The sequence below is a fragment of the Python bivittatus genome, unplaced genomic scaffold, assembly GCF_059951505.1.
Source record: "Python bivittatus isolate LINGU-HERP-01145 unplaced genomic scaffold, Pbiv_v1 ctg000480_np1212, whole genome shotgun sequence".
Classification (NCBI taxonomy): domain Eukaryota; kingdom Metazoa; phylum Chordata; class Lepidosauria; order Squamata; family Pythonidae; genus Python; species Python bivittatus.
The window spans coordinates 12,844,118-12,865,282 of record NW_028277075.1 but is presented as its reverse complement, the minus strand read 5'-3'; the positions used below and the strand labels follow the sequence as shown (position 1 = coordinate 12,865,282).

At 38.6% G+C, this 21,165-nt stretch overlaps 1 protein-coding gene across 5 annotated transcripts in view; it reads left to right on the top strand.

Moving 5' to 3' along the window:
• Nucleotides 1-21,165, top strand: part of MIPOL1 (mirror-image polydactyly 1) — a 183,837-nt gene that overhangs the window by 18,413 nt on the left and 144,259 nt on the right. The window lies entirely within an intron of this gene.

Below are 21,165 nucleotides of genomic sequence, written 5' to 3'. Positions count from 1 at the left end.
GTTGCCTTGCAGATTAAGTGATTTAGTTTAGTTTGGCCTTAGGCAAAACGTTTCAGGATAATTTCAAAGATCCTGGTTCCTGATTTAACATTAGGAAAATAAGGGGTGGGTTTTTCAGTTTCCGCTTTCTTATCAGTTGCCTCTCTATTGTACCTTGCACATTTAAAATACTATTCATATATGCCTGATCTATAGAGGAAGCCCAAATCTTCATTTGGTGCTCACCCAGATTGAGAGTTTCATAAATGAATAATTATTATTTAAGTTATATATAATGGAGAAAGAGCCTGGAAGGTGGGGTGGGAAATCCCCAAATGCTTTGGTTCAGCTGAATGTCTTCTGAAGAGATGCTTAGGGCATCTTGTCTCATCTTGGTGTGAAGATGAGGGATAAAAACAGAATCACTATGGGCCAGGGATTCCCCCATCTAGATACTGATGACATTGAATCCCATCAGCCCCAGCTGGCTAGCCAATCCAGGGATTATGAGAAATGTAAACCAGTAATATCTGATCAGCCATAATTCCCCTGCTCTAAAACAAGTGATGTTTTAAGGTGGTTTTGTGGTAAAGATGGAGAAAAAGAATTTGGCACTGATAAATGGTGAGGAGTTTTATTCCTTTAATAAAATAGATATACATTGGCTTGTTTATGCTTGTTTCTCTTTAGGGAGAGAAAAAATAAATTTTATATAGGTCACAAGTAATTCAAATACTGTTATGTGTTCAAACAAAAGATACTCTTTTGTTTATACTCTTAACCAAATATCAAATAATACAGATTCCGAGCAGCTGTTAAAATGTTAAACATTGGCCTTAGATGAGTGCTTTTTCTGTTTTTCTCTCTCCTTTTTCAACTTTTGCTGCTGGCAATACTGTATCTTAATACAGCTTGTTCTTATGTTGCTATTCCTGAAGTCTTAGGGCAGGGGTAGGGAACCTATGGCTCGCGAGCCAGATGTGGCTCTTTTGATGGCTGTATCTGGCTCGCTGCCAAATCTTTAATAAAAAAAATAACGGGGTAAGGCTTAGAACACGTCTTCTATCCGCCGAGCACAGGCCATGCCCTCCTCCACATCGCATCCGCATCCGGCATCCTTGGGACTCACCCTACCTTGCCCCACAGCATCCGCGGCCGAACGGGCCTGGAGCCGCATCGTCCTCCACAGGCAGCCGCAAATCGAGGCCCTGGCTTCGGCCTAGCTCCCGTCGGCGGCCCACGCGAATGCGATCCGGGTGCACTGCTTTGCATCCTGCTTCCGCTGCCCCTGCTCTGTTGGGTGAGTCCTCATCTTGGGCTGGCCCCGTTTGTGGCCCCAACGAGGTACGAGACATATTTCAGGCATGGTGCCACTTTCCATCAGTGGCCGAAAATCAAGCCCCCGGCTTGGGCCTAACCTCCTTGACGGCCTGTAAGGGTCCATCCCATCAGCTACACATTTACTTGTATTTAGTTTTAAACATATTGTATGGCTCTCACAGAATTACATTTTAAAATATGTGGCGTTCATGGCTCTCTCAGACAAAAAGGTTCTCGACCCCTGTCTTAGGGCATATCTGCATTGCCAGGTTGCTGTATCCTGAGTATGGACCACCAACTGTTCCTGGAGGGCAGAATGGATGTCATTGTCCTTTACTAGCCCACAGTGAACATGACCTCTTCCTGTGTTTTCTTGCTCCATGTTGAAAACAATGTTTTCTGGCTTTTGCTAGCTCAGGCGTCACTGTGCAGTTTGTCTGCTGTGCTTTACTTTCTTCTAGGCAAACTCCTGTCCTTTAGCTCTTCTGGCAGGATGCCCCCTCACCTGGGTTGGTAGTCACTCCCTGCAGCTCTCAGATCTCCTCTTCTGCAGCTATTATTGCCAACTGCGTTCCAGGAGCATAGTGGTTTTAACAGTGGTATCACTGGTTTGAAAACCACCAATTGTTTTTCATTTTTTAAAAAATATTTTCTTTCTTTCATTGAGCTATCCACTTTTCTGCTGTTCAGTTTTTTGTTTTTTTTAATAAATCCACTGCTGCACCATTGAAATGCTAGAGCTTTACTTTTCTTTTTACAGATCAAATAACAAGAAAAGCAATGAAATGATGCACCAGTGAACTTGTAAAAAACAAACAAACAGTAGAATGAATAGTGCAGTGAATGAAATATATAATTTAAAAAAAATGTTTCTGCTGGCTTTTAAACTACAGACATCCTGCATATCTGCGAAATGTTATAACCACTGTGCTACTGAGACTCAGTCCTGAAATAGTAGTTATGGCAGACATTACAGGTAGTCCTTGCTTAGCAACCACAATTGGGACCGGCAGCTCCATTGCTAAGCACTGCAGTTACTAAGTGGAAAATCATGTGATTGGGACAGACTTACGACATCACCACCGTCATTAAGCAAAATGTCATGTGATCACGACTTGCAATTTTACTTCCATGTTCTCCATTAACTCTGCTTGTCACAAGCTGGTTGGGAAGCACACAAATGGTGATCACGTGATTGAGGGACACTGTGACAGTCGTAAAAATCCACCGGCTGCAAAGTGCCCGAATGGTGATCACATGACCACAGGATGCTGCAACGGTCGTAAAATGAGACAGTTGATAAGTGAAGACTACCTGTATTGAACCAAACCCTGGAAAATGCAACAAGGCATTTTATTTAAAAGCTGGTTGTGCATTGATATATGTGCACAGTGCACAGTGATGTTTGTATAGATATATACAACTAACTTTATATAGATATATTTAATCTTTTTTTTCTCTCTCTCTCCACACACACATACACATATGTACATACAGAGGTACACAAACATATAAAAGTATATATGGCCAGTAAGACCTGCCCATAGAAAGGAAAGCAATTGGCATTTTATTTTATTTTATTATTTTATTTTATTTTATTTTTTAATAATAAAATAGCCAGCAGTCCAGACTGAACACCTGGCAAGTTGCTGCAGAATCATCAAACCTGGGCAGATGTTTCTTAAGCCGGTTTAGAGTTCAGCCAGCCTCAGCATGGAACGGGACAGTTTAAGAGTGCAGGGTGGATATGCCCTCTGTCGTTCTCTCTCCAGCTTCTTTAGCTGTGGTGCTCTTCTGTTGCTTAAAACCCTCTCCTCTGTTCTTGGAATGAGGCAAAGCTGAAGGTGCCAGTGGTTCTTCTTCTGTTTCCTCTTGGAGACAACCTATTATACTCGGTTGCCAAAAAAAAAAAAAAAGCTGTTTGATGAAATAGCAGGTGCTGTTGTGTGTATTAGTGCCATTTGGCAACTGCTCTCAGTTGGTTCCCTGGGAAAGAGTAAGAAGGGTTTTAAAAAGCCCCCCCCCCCTTTGGAACTTCCCCCGCTGTTGCGTCCTCCCAACATTTTGTGCCAGGAAAGCAATTTTGGTTGTAAGCCGCCTAGAGTTGTTTTAAGAGTTGTTTTAAGTTGGCTGTATAAATGTTTGAAATAAAATAAAATAAAATAAAAACAACCCTTGTCCCTCAACTGCATTCCCATCCAAGCAGACATTAACGAGAGCTTTCCTCCAAATGGGAATAGCAGATGTATGTTGCAGGGAAGAGGCTGGAGATCAGTGTTGCACAGGAAGCAAAGACATAAAGCTATCTCCCTTAATAGAGTTCTAATCAGGGTTAGGCCCCCTGTACTTACTATTCACTTTAAAGACAACAATAAAATAATTCCTACAGTTGCTGAAAGTTTGATATGCTCTGTTCATCCTAACTGCAGTTTGGAAATGGATGCTGCCTACAGTCCATTTAAGATTCTGTCATTCATCCCAGCGACTAGTGGGTTGAATATTAACTTGAATTTTCTGTAGTTTCTGATTTAGACTATAGTGCATTTTCTGCCCTTTTAAAGATGTTCCTTCCACAAAGGGCTTTTTTCTTCTGGCATCTATGTTCTAGGTAGCCTTGTGGCCTTTTTTAATGAAAAAAATGCAGGAGGGTTTGTGTCAAAAATAGTTCTGACTCCCCTTTCCCAATAACTGTTGAAGAAGTAACGCTCAGATAATAATCAATAATCTTGGGAAGCCATGCTCCAAAATTATTTTTTTGTTATTATTATTCTCATATTCTTGTTTACTTCTTCTGTTCTGTACTCTTCATCACTCAAGCTTCTCTCAGTTCTTTCATAGCCACCTCTGTCACTTTGTTCATCCTACCTTCCTTATTTTTGCAGTCTCCAAAATCTATTTAATAATCATTTAATCTTCCTTTATTTGATACTATTTTTCTTTGGGATATACTCTGCTCATGGCAGCATATACAGTGGTACCTCAGGTCACGAACTTAATTCGTTCCGCGACTCTGGTCGCAACCCGAATTGGTCGCGACCCGAATCAAATTTTCCCATAAGGTTCAATGTAAATACGGTTAATCCGTTCTGACCCCTCCGAATTTGATCACCAACCGATTTTGGTCGCGTCCCAAATCAAATTTTCCCATAAGCTTCAATGTAATTACGGTTAATCCGTTCTGAACCATATGTACTGTATTTTTTTTTTTTAAACCACAAAAATATGAAACAAAATACAGTACAGTGCAGTACGAAGAGAGAGAACGCTAACCTTGCTTGAGGCGACTTCTGGCATGGAGGACAGGAAGGCGGGTGGGGAGGCGGTTATTGCTTGGAGGGAGAGTCCCCCTCCCTACAGGAAGCCACGACCACGTGTCACGGCAGGGAAAATGGCCGCGGATCCTGTTCGTCACCCGATGCGGAGTTCGCGGAAGGAAGCAAAATTTTGCGAACGGTGCTGTTCATAACCCGAATTGGTCGTGAACAGAAGCGTTCATGACCCGAGGTACCACTGTACCCGTAGGCAACATTTTCCACTTTTACATCAGGTGTGGGCAAGCTTCTTAGGGTCAGGGCCCAAATTTAGTATTCAGAATCATGCCACGAGTCAAGAAGTGGGTAGGGACAGAGTTAAAAAAATGGGTAAACTGAGACAGTTGATAATTACTATTTTCATTATTATTATTGTTTTCATTAGTGGAATTTGCAGGGGTGGGGGGAATGCCTTTGAGTCAGAGTTGATTCTTGGCAACTGCTTGGACTAGTCCTTGAAGTTTTCTTGGCAAGATTTTTGGAAATCGTTTGCCATTGCCTCCTTCCTGGGGCTGAGGGAGAGTGACTGGCCCAAGGTCACCCAGCTGGCTTGTGCTTAAGGCAGGACTAGAATTCACGGTCTCCCAATTTCTATCCTGGTGCCTTAACCGCTACACCAAATTGGCTCTAGTGGAATCATTACCACAATTATATTACTATCCCACTCCATTACCATATTATTATCTCCATCATTATCACGGTCCCCTTCATTATAACTTTCATTAGTAAGGAAGTAATGTAACATATAAAACATATTGTTATTGTTTTATATGTTAAGCTGGCCAGAGTCATCGGAGTTTGAAATGCAAATAAATATTACTATTATCAGTACTGTCTTCATCAATATTGTTATCATCTGTGGTAAAGCCATCACCTTTATTCATAGGGCTGTGCAGTTCTTCAAAGGGATGTTGTCCTCTAGCATCTGAGGGAGCAAACACTGCCAAGTGGGGTTTTGCTTCTGACCAGTGCAGAAGAGCAGCTGTACTCTTGTATCTCTCAGTCAGTGCAGAAGTTCCTGATTACAAGATAGAGCAGCTGATCCAGGCAAATCAGGCCTGCCTTGGTTTTCATCAAGGTGGAGCTACATGCTTCCATGAGATGCTTCACCATAGCAAGGCAGAGTGCTTTACTGAAACAGGTGGCCTGTGATCCATAGGCCTCTAATTATTAGTTCTAACTCTTGTTGCTCACTGGATACCTCTTTGTTTCCCTGCACACACCAGTATCTGTTGAGAAAGAGGAGGAATACCTTGTAGTTAACACTGTCCATTAGCCCAATGGTTTTCTGCTCTTGTATTTCATGCAAGGTTTGGGTTGTTCTTTTCTTCAAATCCTACTTTTTTAGAGGTATTAGAAGAAAAGCAACTAGCCAAAGCTATTTCATGTGCTTCACCCACTTAAGGATAGTTTTTATGTTCTAAGTTTTAAGAATTTTTTTTTAAAAACCCTGTATTTTAATGTTTTGTTTATGAGATGTTCAAAGAACTCTTTTATGGAAATATAGTACCGTTTAATAAAGAAATGATAGATTCTTATGGTGCCTTGGAACACAAGATAGGTACAGTCATCCTGTGTCAGACACTGGCAAAGGAAAGCTAAATCAGTCACTGGAATCTCAAGTAGTGACATGTTTCAGGACCACACCCCCCCCCCAACAAAATCTAATGCAGTTTCAGCACTTTGAGGACACACTTGCACATAGCTCATTGCACAATAGCACTGGTGTTTGTAACTCTTAATGAACAAGTATCTTGCATTTGAGTTAGGGTTCTATGCAATAGAAGGATCCACTAAATTCATAGCTTTCCTTCAAAAAAGTGTACACAGATTCTAGGGGCCTGGAATGCTTGAATTTACAAATTAATCCCAGGCATTACACATTTAAGGTTTTGTGGAGTCCCTGGAGTTCTCTGAGCTTGGCTGTTTTCTTGCAAATGTTTCATTACCTGGCTAGGTAACATCTTCAGTGCTAGAATGATGTTACCTAGCTGGGTAATGAAACGTTTGCAAGAAAACAGCCAAGCTCAGAGAACTCCAGGGACTCCACAGTTCAACCCTGAGCTACACCTATTCTCATTTATAGGTACATTTAAGGTTTTATTCAGGATGAAGAAAATAAATGCAGAGCATTGGTATATAATCATGTGATCTTGTTTTCTGAACCATACCCCATCTTCCAATGTTTTCTGTTACCCTTATTTCTATGCTGATCTTTAATTTTGACAGCTATTTTTCAGTATCCTAGAATTGTTTTGCCATGAATTTTAACAAATTGTTGATTTACACCAACCACTGAAAATACAACTGTGAGAATGATTATGCATGTCCTGTTCACTTTCCCAAGTGATACGTCTAAGTGTGGCTTTTGTTGAAAGAAATATTGCTGATGATGCAAAAACAGCACAATTTCTATTCCATTTATAGAAACTGGCTAGTTTTCCTGAATTGGTCCAAAAGCCTATAATTAGCTGATTTTCTCCAAATCTGTTTACTTCAACAAAAAAGTGGAATTTTTCATTGAACAATTTCCCATAATCTAAGGAACTCTCTTACTGGTTAATGACTACCAGAATGCTTTTTCCTAATGTGCCTCACTTTACACTTATTTATAATGAAGGTCGTTTGCCATTTTATTCATCTTTGGTAGAGAAATCCAATTGAAGTTTATACCCAGAATAATGTGATATTATCTATAAACTTAGCCGCTATGAATTTATTTATTGATAATGTTTATATGGCTGCCCAAGTCAGCAAAAAGTCAGTGTACAAAAACTCTATAAATCCCTCCCCAAAAGCAACACAATACATTAAAAACCATTTAAAACCATAAAATGCTGACTACACTAAAATGTACTGCAACTCAACTATTGGAACTCCAATCATCTGGACCCAACCCCAAAGGTTAGGGAAAGAGCCAGGTCTTGACTGTGTTTCTAAAGGCCTGCATGGTCAGGGGTAACTTGTCTAGGGGCAGATTATTCCCAAAAGCAGGAGTGCCACCGAGAAGGCATGAATCTGAGATCCCATACAGTGGCATTTTCTCAGTGAGGGGCCTTGGAGTGTGCTGTCCCTTTTGGAGCCTGTGGGACAGCCAGATACCCTAGGGAGCAGGTAGTCCTGCAAATAACCCAGTCCTGTGCCATACAGGGCTTTATAGATGAAAGCAGCATCTTGAATTGCATGCTAACCAGCTTGTTAGGAGCCACTGCAGCTCCAAAGTGGAAGTGTCACAAGGATATAATGAGGAATGCTCATAACTATTTGCACCACTAAATTCAGGACCAATTGAAGCTTCCAGATGTTCTTCAAGGATAGCCCCCATGTGGAGGGTGTTGCAGTAATCCAGTTGGGAGGTTACTAAGGCATGAGTGACCGTGAGCAACCCCATCGCCAGTCTAGGAACAGGCACCGTTGGCGCACCTGGTGAAGTTGTGTAAAGCCCTTCTGTCCAGAACTGCTATATGCTCTTCCACCAGGAGCTATGAGTCCATGAAGAATCCCAAATTGCACACTAAATCCAAATTGGGCAGTGTCACCCCCCTCACAGACAAGGATGGAAATTCTCCAGTTCCTAGAGGCTTAGGGCCCCAAACCCACAGCCACTCAGTCTTGGAAGTGTTGATCCCAAGCATGTTACTCCCTGTCCAGACCCTCACAGCCTCCAGACACTTGGACAGATCCTTGACAGATACACAATTAGGTATCATCAACATACTCATGATACTGCACCCCATGCTGACGGATGACCTCTTCTAGTGGCTTCATATGCTAAAAAGGAGGAGAGAGATGGGAGACCCCTGTGGTACCCCAATACCATTTGGAACCAGCCCTGGAGGAAGGAGGAGAACCACTGAAGGACATTACCCCAACTCACAACCCGATAAGCCAGTTCAGAAGGATACTATGGTTGATGGTACCATAGGCAACCAAGAGGTCAAGGAGAGCTGGGTTGGATGCACCCCATCCTGAACATGCCACAGGTCATTCACAAAAGTGACTAATGCTGTCTCAGTACTGTATCCCAGCCTGAAACCTGACTAGAAGGGATCCAGATAATCCACTTACTCCAGGACCCTCTGAAGCTCTAAGCCAGCGATGGTTCCTTGAGGAGGGGGTGGATGGTTCTGCTCCCTCTTTCAGAGCTGCTGGAACTGTCCCTTCTTTCAAGGACACATTGCCCATAGCATGGATCCACCCACATACCCCCTACTTGGAGAACTCAACCAACCAGGAGATGCATGGATCTAAAACACAGGAGGCTGCACCACAGAACCAACAACCCTCAAGGCTAATAGAATCAAACTCATCCCAGATAATATCACAAAATGAAGCCCCAGCCACCTCTATAGGACTAGCTCGGTTGGAATCTAACTCAGAGTGAATCTGAGCCATTTTTCCACCAGTTGTTGGGAATAATATTCATAGCAACCCTGTAGGTACTTCCCTGGCCCCTCCTGACCAAGTAGGGACTGGGTTGTCCTGAACAGGGCCACCAGGCAATACCTGGAAGTTGCAATAAGAGTGGAGGAATAAGCACATTTTACCACTCTTATCACCACAACCTAGGCTCTTACAAAGGCTCTAACCTGTGCCCAGTCGGATTCACTACCAGTTTTCCTCCAGCAGCACGCCAGGCTTCTGCCATTTCTTCCTCTGCAGTCCTCTATATACCAGGAGGCACGCTGGGGTCTGCACATAGAGTCCCCCAATCTGAGACCACCACCTGATTCCAAGTGACAACCAAGGCTTTGCTGAACTGTGTATCAAGGCCTCAGGAATAACCTGAGCTCCTCCTGAAACCTCATCGAGTCCATTTATTGCCTGGGGCTGGTCAATCAAATAGGCTCAGCCTCCCTGCAGTAGAGAGGTGCAGTATTAAACTTTAAGGTCAATAGCAAGTGATCTGTCCAAGGCAAGGGATTGATGGTAATATCCCCAACACCAAATCACATTTCCCTGAGGGAAAAAAATAGATCTAGCATGTGTGGTACCCACTCCTTGTGGGTTGGGCCCACAATAAGCTGGCTCAGTGCCATGGTAGCCATAAATTCCCAGGCTGCTTCCAAGTCCACCCCCACCATAGGCAGGATGCAGTTCCTCAGAATCATAAGCCACCAACCCAGAGACTGCAATGAATAGCAATAAGCAGGAAATTTTTACACAGCAGGGAGCCTGATACAGTAGCAGCAATCCCAACAGATCCCTAAGACTCAGCCTCACAAGTAGAGCCTCACATCTGGCTATCTGTGGGGAGGCACCCCTGACAACCCTCAGTGTCTCCCCAAAAACAATGCCAAACAGCCCACTCTGCCCTAGTCCTGGGATCATGGCTGGTACCAAACTTAAAGTACATCGGGGCACACATACTCCACCTGTGCCCAGCCAAGTTTCAGTGAAACATGCCAGGTCAACCCTCTCATCCAGGATTAAATCTGAAATGTGGTCAGGTTTGTTAACAACCAACCAGGCATTCAAAAGTAGCAGCTGGAGTCCAGAGCCACCTGAGGCTTGATGGCTGCGAACTGAGGATGAGGACAGGCCAGAATGCAGGACCACTACAAAACATCAACCCTTTGTTCCCCATGAGCAGCCCTGCCTCCCACCTTCTCTCCCATTGCTCATCTATCTGCTCCTAATTTCCCCAATATCTTCCTCATCCCAACCCCTACCCCCTCTCCTCCTTGATCAAGAATCTCATTACTACTAGTCCAACACTCTCTCCTTGGCTGGCAGATTGGCATCCCTAGCACAATCAAATTTTCAATTGCTTTCTTGGAGTTAGATGCCAAAACAAAGTGGAGCTGGATATCATCAACATACTGGCATCACCCTCAGACCTCCAACCATATAAATCACCTTTGTGTGATTTTTTTCCCCTACAGTTTGTATAAATATTAATCAGCCTGGGGGACAAGATGGAGCCTTAGGGATAGCACAGTTACATTTATGTAATTGAGCACCACCTTGTGGACATAGCATGATTAGGTCCATTGAAAAACAGCCCTCCCAGGACTCAGACCTGCCCTGTAGGGTACCATGGTCAATTATATCACGGAATTCTAAGAAAGTGAACCTGGTTTTACTCTTCCCCCTTTTATTCCCCAGCAAAGATAATCTGCAAAATTATTTTATTTTAGGATCTTTGCTGAAATCTAATTGAATTATAAAATATGAATCATAGAGCTCTAGTGGCACAGAAGTTTACAAAATTACAGTATGTGCTCCCATTATTTCATATGTCTAGGAGAACTATCTCCATTACAATGGCTGGGTTTTCCTTTCAAAGGGAGGTGTTAAGAACTGGTATGGCAGGCTTAGACACCAGAATGCCTTCATGCGTGCACCTCTCTCTTCAGAGTTATAGGCTCAAATGTTAAAGAAATAACAACAATAAGCCTTGCTTTTGTTCAAAAGGATTGCTGAATAAGGTTTATAGTTTGATAAATGCCAAACATTGGCAACCACCTCTAATTTGATAAAGGATGTAACTATTAAATAATTTCATAACTGATATAATTACAAAATGGGCATGTTTGTATTAAGTTTAAGCGTACCCTCTCTACATATGTTTGTAATTGCAAAAGAACTGTGATTTGAGACTCAGTGATCTATTAAATAAGGTGAATCTAGGGGCAAACATTGGCAGTATTTTGTAATAGATACCCATCCTTTGTTCTGGAAATGCTAAAGCTTCCATTAGAATAAATTATATTGCCATTTACAGAAATCCTGAAACCATAAAATGTAGGTGTGTTTCTTTTAATTGTTTGATTTATGAGAAGTCATTTTTGCTTAAGAATATACTAATGTACCAGATATTTTTTTTTAAAAAAAAGACTTCTTCCAGTATAATGTCTGAATCCAAATTCATAAAGAGTTAGGAAAACGAGATGTCTGAGCTATAGGATTCACAGGGATTTCCTATGAAGCCTATTTAATCAGGATAACACTGTTATTAATATTCATAGAGTCAGCTGGAACACAAATGACAGACTATGGAGCCTAAAAAAATTACTTCGTGAATTTATTAAAAGCAGCTTAAAAAATTAATGGTTCAAGTAAAGTTGGTGAATATGAAAATCTTATGTTAGCAGAAAAAGAATATTTTAAAAGAAACTTTCTTTTAATTCCAACTTGCACTGATATTTTTGACAGATTTTCATCGGTACTTAAAGGAGGAAGATGCATGAATGGTCATTTAAAAGGATTTAAAGACATTGGCACATTAATTTTTACATGAATAATAAGTAGTTTCCAAAAGCAATTAACTTACAGTGTACAAGATTTGAATAAGAAAATAAGACCATGACATTAAAGGGCAGAGCAAATGTGCTCTACATTTTAAAATTAGTAATATGTCTTCTAATAAAATAATTTTATTCATCTCTTCAGTGGATGTACAGTAGTCCTGATATATTTATCCAATCTGTTTGTTTGTCTTATGTTGTTGCCAGAAGCATATCCATGAAGAGTGACTGAAACACAGCCTTGACAGTTCAGAATTGTGCCTCAAACTGGATATTATTATTAAAATAGTTATTTGATTAATTTCTTTGTATTTGGAGAGTGTGATGTTTTAGCATGTTTATGTCCTCATTTTGCTTAAAACTTCTAAAGCCACCAACACAAAATGATATATGTGGTTTGAGAACTGTCTAACACTGATCTTCTTACTTTACTGTACTACAGTAAAGAATGTTATTGCTGAAGATTATCATCTCTTTGGAACTACAAATAATTTGAAAATGATTAAAATTAAGACTTAAATCTGGTTCAACTCAAAATGAGTCACTCTCAAGTCACACTGAAACCACATTACAGCATATTGTTTAGCAGAACTACTCAAAAGTAAATCTAGGTGAGTATCATTTAATCCCTTAATTCATGCAGACTGAAATACTATACATACCTATCTGGGACCATACCACTGAATTAAGTGAGTAGACTTGAATAAGATGGCATGTTATTCATGAGTAATGATGTGGGTATGTTGATTTCAATGAGTAGTAAGTACAACTAGAATTTGGATTGGTTGGAACATTGCGAATAAAACTTAATAAGAATTTAAGTAGGCAGCTAAAATTCATTCATGTGATGACTGGGCCTATTTCAGTGGTTCAAAGTTTAACAACTTTCTGCTTACAATATACATTTTTAAGTAGTTATCAGTTACTTTAGTTGGTAAAATATTGATAATGCTACGCTAATGAAGATGAAAAATTAGGAGATTGTTTTACCTGTCAAAAACTGGTAAAAACACTGTTCTTTTTTTTTTAATGTACTGTATGTTGCCTTAATAGAATATACTTTTTTTAAGAAATAAAATAATAGAATATATTTTAAAGAAATAAAATATATGTTAAAGCCAAATTACATTAACATATTTTGAAGCTACCTGTTTGAATAGAAGAGGTTGTACTCTTTCTTCTTGAAGTAGGGGCGGAATCTCTGTATACTTTGTGGCAGAATCTTTATACATTCCAAAGTAAATCTGGCACCCCTCTCTAGCCACAGGTAAGCTATATTGTAATAAAAAAGTATCCCACCTTTCTACCTGAAATGAATACTCACGGTATTTAGCAATAACAAATAAATATAGAAGCAATATTTACAAAACATGTGTATGTGCATAGTTAAAATGCATAAAATAATAGCTACTAAAATAAGAACTTTGCAATTAAAACCCTTCCTCCAAATCTGCCTTGAAATCCTGTGTCCACTGAGTATTTGTAAGCTAGGTAATTCTTACTAGCAATTGACTGTGGCAACCATATCTTGTGAGCTTATTTGTACATGCAGTGAATGGCTTTCAATCTCCAAAGGTTCCACCATGTTCTCACCTTACTTTTGCGATTCTTCAGATAAGTGTGGCTGTTTGAATGGATATTCACAGTATGTATCCAGGAGAGGGCAGTATTTTCCTATACCAGGTGTATAAAAGAGCATGCCCTGCCAATGTTTCTTGTAATTACTCCCAGTATATTTGTTGCTTGCTTATGAATTAACTTGCATTTATGGAACTAAATCATTCCAATCATTTAATTACACCTGAGGAGCTGAACTATAATTGCTTGCTTCCAAGTAGGATCTGATATGGCTTGAGCAGTATTAATTTGGTGTTTACTTTTCTGAGTGCTAAAAGCATTAAACTGATTGTGCAGTGGGATTACATTTTACTAATTGCTGGCATTCATTAGCTGGGTAAATGGTGATGAAGTATGACTGTATATTGTGAAGGGATAAAGTGGTGGTTTTAAATAGTATATTACTAGGCATATTAAGGCCTTAAGATGTATTTTAAAATACTCCAGAGGTTATTAAAGACAGTAGTTTCTTCATCTCTTACAGTAAGAATACTTTATTAAAATGCTGTAATTATTATGGACCTTTTTGTGCAATATGCAGAGAAATGGCTTCATTGAATTAAACACATTTCTTTGATATTAATAACATCCTTCCATATTTTCAACTAATCCAAGAATAAATGAGGAATTTAGAAAAAATTGCCAATCCCAGATCAACACAATTGCACAAAATTGAAAAAAGGCAAAGTTACTGCTTCATTTGAGGACTTTTGTCAGGAGCTCAGGTGCTGTTTGTCCCCTCTGCTGCCAGCTGAAGAAGACACCTTTTCACAGTGCCACCCTTGAAGTATTCTGAGCAATGAATGATAAAGTCCATAGTTTCATGTTTTGAAAGGAAATTTCTTTTGAACTTCATTATCATTTAGTATGTGCCCACTTTGTACATGCACATATAATTTTACTTCATTTTCCTATCATGTCAGATACCTAAGTGATGAAATGTTGGGTTAGTTTTACACTGATGTTTCTTATAAGATAGTTTCCTTTCCATGTTGCTGGCATGGTAGTTTATATAATTTAATATGCCTGCAAATAGGAAGCCACTGTGAGAAATTTCTCTTCATGTTGTGCGTGTATAAGAATCAGAAAGAAATCAGATGTGACCAAATTATGTAAATGTTATTTACTACCAGTATTGCAAAGCAAGAGAAAAGTAATCCTATTTTCTTTACTGGAACTGCTCATTCTGTTTTATAGTAACTGTTGTCAGGATTATGTTTTGAGAATTAATTCAGGTCTCAATGCCACAATTAGATGCAAGTGAGAGCAGAATATAAATCACAATCTAACTGAAAGTGTGAACCAAAAAAAACCCCTATTTTACTGTGAAAGTCAATTTAATGCCACCTGTTAAAATAAACAAGTTTTATTGTCCTATTATAAACATTTTTTAGTCATTTGTCTTGTAAATTCTCTGACAAATAAGGGCAAGGTATAGGTGTGCTCTGATATATTGTTTTAAGTTTATTTACCTAAACTTGGCTTTAGTTTAGCTCTGAAGTCTTGGAGCAATACCCAGAGTCCTTGCCAGATCAAACAAGCTTAGCAATACAGTACAAGTGGAGGACCAGTGAAATGGTAAATGACTTGTGAGATATTGATACATAGCCCCAGGGGTAATGCCAATGTTAGGCATTGCCTGGAATGCATTTGTTCTTGCCGATACCTTTTAAAATAGTAATGATGAAATTTTCTTATTTAATCTAAGAACATAAGATCTGTGTTAGATTAGGCAGATCCCAGACTTACCTTGTCCAAGGTTCTGTTCTTACAGTGGTCACCTAGATGTCAGTGGAAAGCCAGATGGAGAACAGGAGTGAAGTGCTACCTTCTGCTCAATTAGTGGAAAAATTAGTTTGGAGAGACATATAGAAATAATATATAGCCAACGTGATTACTAATTAGCCTTAACCTGCATTAATTTGTATAATCCCTCTGTAATCCATTCAGGTTGATGGCTGTCATTACAACTTCTAGTAGTTTATTCTTACAATGGGTAAAATATTTTTTTAATCTCCTACAGTTCAGCTTCATTGATTAATGCCTTGGTTCTACTGGGGAACATAATGTGGCTATAAGCTTGTATCTTCTAAGCAAGACTTTCCATTCTCCATGCTAGCAGGGAATTCTGGAAGCTGTCCAACACACATTGAGGGCACCAGTTTGGGGAAGAGCAATTTATATAGAGAAGAGCAAAACAAAAATAACTACAAGGAAGCTGAAGCCATTTCAGAGCATGTAATTTCCAGCTGCCAAATCAGGAAGAGGCATTTTTATTAATTGTAATTACATACAGTATATATAATTACATATTATATAATATATAATTTGAATATATTATATTGAATAATTATTATAATTATAATTATATTATATTGAATAATTAAATATAAATAATATAATTAATAGTTTATTATTTTTAATGTTATAAATACTTTCTTTTTTAAGGACAGAGAATGAGTAGTTTTGATCAAATTGGACATTATTAGACTGGATTAAAAAGTTATATTATTAAGTGATTCAAAAGCTGGTGATAATGGAGAATGCTTTGGTAATCTTATTAATGTAAAATATACACATAGACCTCTTGTCTACGTGCCAGCATAATTTCTCTCCTGCCTGATCTGTGTAGCTGTTTTAATTCAGAAGCTCATGGGATCAGCTATGGAATCTGATGATAAAGTACATGAATGGATACATAGAGTATTTATGCTAAAGTACAATATTTTGTCAGAAACAAATGGCAGAATAATTCTCCCATTAAACCTACTTTGAGAAGTCTTGTGGTTAAGAAAATCCAAAGGTATCATTCAGCTCCCTCTTTCATCTAGCCAACTGCAGATACTTATCCAGAACCTCAGCAACCAGTTCAATTTCAGTACCTTTAGGGGTCACTATACCCTAAGAAAGGTTAAAAAGGTTAACTCTTGCAAATAGGTCATTGGGAATATGGTGTGTTTATACCTTAATTAATACCTGCCAGGATACCATTACATTTTGATCTGAACACAGTGAGCCATATAATCCGTTGAACAGTGTGAATCTCCCAAATTCATGAGTTGCTGTTAAAAATGTATGTGAATATAATCAGTCACATAATACAGAGTTGAAATTATGTTGATGACAGCATATTTTTATAATAGTAAGGCAGGAACAATGTAGGGTACCTAATGTCCAAACTGTTAAGATTACAAATCTAATCTGTATGAAGTTTTATCAATCAGGCCTGTTGGAAAAATATGTATAAGAACTATAAATTTTATTTGTTTTTATATTTTATCCAAGATAACATAACTGTGGGTGGGATCTTAAGGGAATCACAGTATAATAAATTTGATTATCATTATCTCTTTTCTAAGATATAGGTAGTGCCCAGGTTAAGAACACCTGATTTACGGACAACCCATAGTTAAGAACGGAGCCTATTGTAGTAAAATTTGAGTTAAATACGCAATGGTTCGAGTTCATGACACAAGACTACTTATACAGTATTATACAATAATATTGTTCCAGTTTACATACAAATTCGACTTAAGCACAGACCTCAGAAATGGAACTTGTTCTTAAACAGGACTATCTGTATTCTGAATTTCTGGTTAATTGCTGAGAGTGTTATATTTTCTTGATTGCAGTGGTTCAAATGATGAAGATCAGTCTCAAAGAGGAGATAGTCCTAGTCTTATAATCCTGTCTATGCACTTTACCTTATCTTCTCTCCATAACAATATTGGATTGCATAAATGACTTGCTAACAAAACTTTGCATAAATTTCTCTTGATACTTATTCATAGAATGAATTAAGATAATTACACCTAAAAGGAAAGTACTCTGGTATCTTCTAGATGTTGTACTCTACTATTCTTATAATCTTTTGTGATTGTCCATACTGGTTGTGGCTAATACAGTTGTATTCTAAAATCCCTGTATAAGATTATCTATTCTTATTCTGCCTTTTTTAATTCATGAAAAAGAATATACTTATTTGGTAGAAAATGAGGGGAAAAAACCATTCTGGAAGCATTCTCACTTACCCTAGTGATGCTCATTCATTTGAACAACTAGTTGAGCTGAGTCAAGCTTCATTATTAATATTTAAGTGTCCCCATCTCTTATTTTGATACTTAAATTTATTTACCATTAGCATTTCATTGTAACAGAGTCCTTCTTTTTCTTGGGTTCTTTTGGATGCTTAGGATTAATTCCCATCATCCCTTGGCTGATGGGATTTGTAGCTGAAAACATCTATGTGGACCCAGGTTTGAGGAGACTATTTTATCCAGATTGTTGAAGCAATTCTTTTTTTTTCCCCAGTACACTGCAAGTTTCATAAACTTTCATAGAACCTAAATTCTTTAACAGCAACATTGATCTTTTTGGATGCATTTGTCTGTCAATACAAAGCAAGTTCTCAGCTGAATCCTATCACAGTGACAATGGTCTGCTTTCCTTGAAGGAAAGACCTATATTCTCTTAGAATCAGACATCCCCTTTATTTGCATCCAATTTCTACCTAGAAGAAAATGAGGAACCCTACCTTGCTCCACATAAAAGCATTACTGTGGAAAGTGGTTTTTCAATGTAGCATTTGTAATTAGGTGAATGAAACCTGCATTTGTTTTTAGAAATTGAAAATAGATGAAAGACAAGGAGGACTGCAAAGAGATGTAAAGGAAAGTAAAAACAATGAAACAAAATAGGTCCCCAGTGTTGTACAATGAAGAAGAGGAAAGGGGGAAGTTACCAAGAAGGAAAAGAAATAGAGTTGCCAAAAGAGCTAAGAAAGAAGATAAAAGTGTTTAGAAAACAACAAACTGATTTTTAATTAATACAGTATTTTACAGATTTTAAAGAATGGGGGCTGATATTTTCACCAGATTTATTAGAGAGTAAAACCACTGGATTATATCCAGTGCTTTGTGGGCTGCCTGGCCCAAAGGACTTTTCTGCCTTTTCCTCTCTTTGCCTCTGTAAAGCTTTGCTTGAAGGTTTGGGAATCCTAAAGACAGACTAGGAACATGAGAGGCTGGGGTGAGAAAACAGGATTGCCTCAGATCAAGCAGAGATAGTTTGTGTGAATGGGAAACTGCCTTTGCCCATTTGGGGCCAGTTTTTCATCGCATGTTGTAGGCCTTTTGTGTATCCCCCCCCCCCCAGGCCTATAGTGGGAATGCAAGGGTCCGTAGTGGGGGTGGGAGCAGGAATGGTTCAGAAAGTACCCTGGCATGAATAGACTTCTGTTTCTATTCAATCCACTGCACTCAGTAAAACTTCTAAGTAAACATGGTTAAGGTTGCATTGTTGTGGGGTTAGCCCCTTCACTTGTACTCAGTACATTAAATATATGCTGAACCGTTCAACATCTAGGGAGGAAATGAATAAAAAAGGGGAAGAAGTGTGGGTTGTAAACTGAGATCATAAAAAATTAAACATAGTGTTTAACTTAAAAAGTAATTTTTCGCCTTGGTTAAAATGTCTACATTTATTTCCTTTTTCATTCATTTCCTGTGTTCATTGCCCTGTTTAATTCATTGAGTGCTTTGGAGTCAATGCAGTATGAGGAATAAGATGTCTGATAGCATCCAACTCATTCTTCCATGCAAAGCAATACACACAATTCCTACCTTTTTTGACAGTTTGTTATATATAATGTATACAGTCCATTGCTAAATACCACTGCTTCTTCTCAAGACAGATTTGCTTCTCTTAACCCTGCATTTGTATATTTTAATGTACTCTGGGTATTTACTGTTGGGGCTGAGCAGAGTTAATCAGGCCTAGATTAGATCCACTGAAATCAAGTTAAGCATGACTACTCATATTGCACTGATTTCAGTGGGCTTACTCCAAAACAATCATAGTTCAATTCTAGAAAGCCAAAATGGCCAAGGACTAGTTCCGTTGAATTCAGCTGGCTGAAGTGGTGCCAGCTCATTTCAAGATAGTCATTGCTTGAGGGCGGGGGGTGGAACTGGAAATCATGAGGAACATCGAGCTTCCTATAGATTCTGCTGTTTGAAGTTAATCCTACCTTCAGCTGGCTTAATGTTATGTCAGTGCTATGACTGGGAGAGTTGGGTATGGCAAAATGTGTCTTCTCTTCTGCCTACCTCATTCTCCATCTCTTTTGGTTCTTGTCCAAGCCATTCTTCGCCAGCAGAGCAGTCTTGCTGGCAGATCTTTTTGCCAGCAAATCTCTGGGGTCAGCTGGCTGAAAATGTTTTCTGCTGGCAGAAGGGGACCTTGGCTAAGGAAGTTATTTATAACTCATTTTTACACCCTCTAGCCAGTGCATCCAAGTTAGGTTAGTCTGGATCAAACCCAAAATCTGTTGGTATTGTATGTTTCTGGAGCTGTTCTGCTTTCAGTGTGCTTCTCCAATTAAAATTTCAGAAAATTATTGTATGTAACATAAGCATCTGGCTGTTCAATAATGGTAGCATTTTATCAAGAGGTATAAAGTTTAATTTTAGATTGGTCCAGGATTACAGGTGGGATGAGCAAAGACATAACAAATTTTTCATTAAAAAGCAGTTCATGTCCCATAGGGGAATGCATCAGAGATGAGATGAGGATCAAAGATTTCGTCTGCATGTTTAATAGACTTTTTTTCCCCTGCAAATAAAGTTAATTGGCTCATTATTGCAAAAAGTGGCCTTATGTTTATTAGAATATGTGATTAAATGCTTTTAAAAAGAACAGCCTTTTGCAGTGTGTCCTTTTGTGTTTTTGGGTCAATGCATGCTTACCTAATTTTATAACTTTAAATTTATCATACTAGCATTAATGCCTGAATCAATTTGGGTGTAAGGAAGGATTTCTGTTTAATTAAAGGGTGTCCAGGGATGTAACCCTGCTCCATTTAAAAAGGAAATTTAGATAATTAAGATTTGGTGAATTGATGAAAGCATATATAATAAGAATGTGATCTGTCAAGTATTTCAGTAAGTATTTATACACAATGTGTGCATACATTGTGTGTGTACATGATGTATATGTGTACAGATATCTTCCTCCCTATATGCTTTTTTAGACAACATAAGTATTAGCTTTCCTGAATAAAACTCCACAGCTACTGTGTTTGGAAATTATGTAATAAATCCATATTGATTGTTATGAGATCCCAAACTCCTGTATTTAAACTAACCTGCATTACAATGAGAGATAAACAGAATATTTACTTATCCCTTATGAGCTGCTGCTGATATGTAAATTTATTCTTCTACTTTGCACAAATATACTTTTGAGCTACTGCTTAAACACTTCAGGGTCCTTAGCCAAACAGTTTCAATGATGCTTCCAATATTATGAAAGTGTGACATTTGATTAATACCTTGTGTAGTTGTGGTGCTGCAGGAAAATGTAAACAACACACAAATAAAGCCCCATGCATCTGAGTCATTGTGCAACACCTAGATAATTGATAATTTTACTGTTTATATCCGTCTTGACATTTTTTTTATCAGCTAAAGGCAGGTTTCATTTGGATTCTTAATCTGAGATTTATTTGGATCTGGAAGTCATAGCTGGGGTTCCCACAGGAAATGGTCCATCTACCAACAGATTAAATGGCAGTCCTGCAGTTGTTAAGGGAGCTTTGCATTTTATACACATGCAGACTCAGTCAGCACTGTGAAGAAAAATTAAAGTAGTAACCCAGGTTTAGGAACAATGTAGCTAAAAAGTCCCAT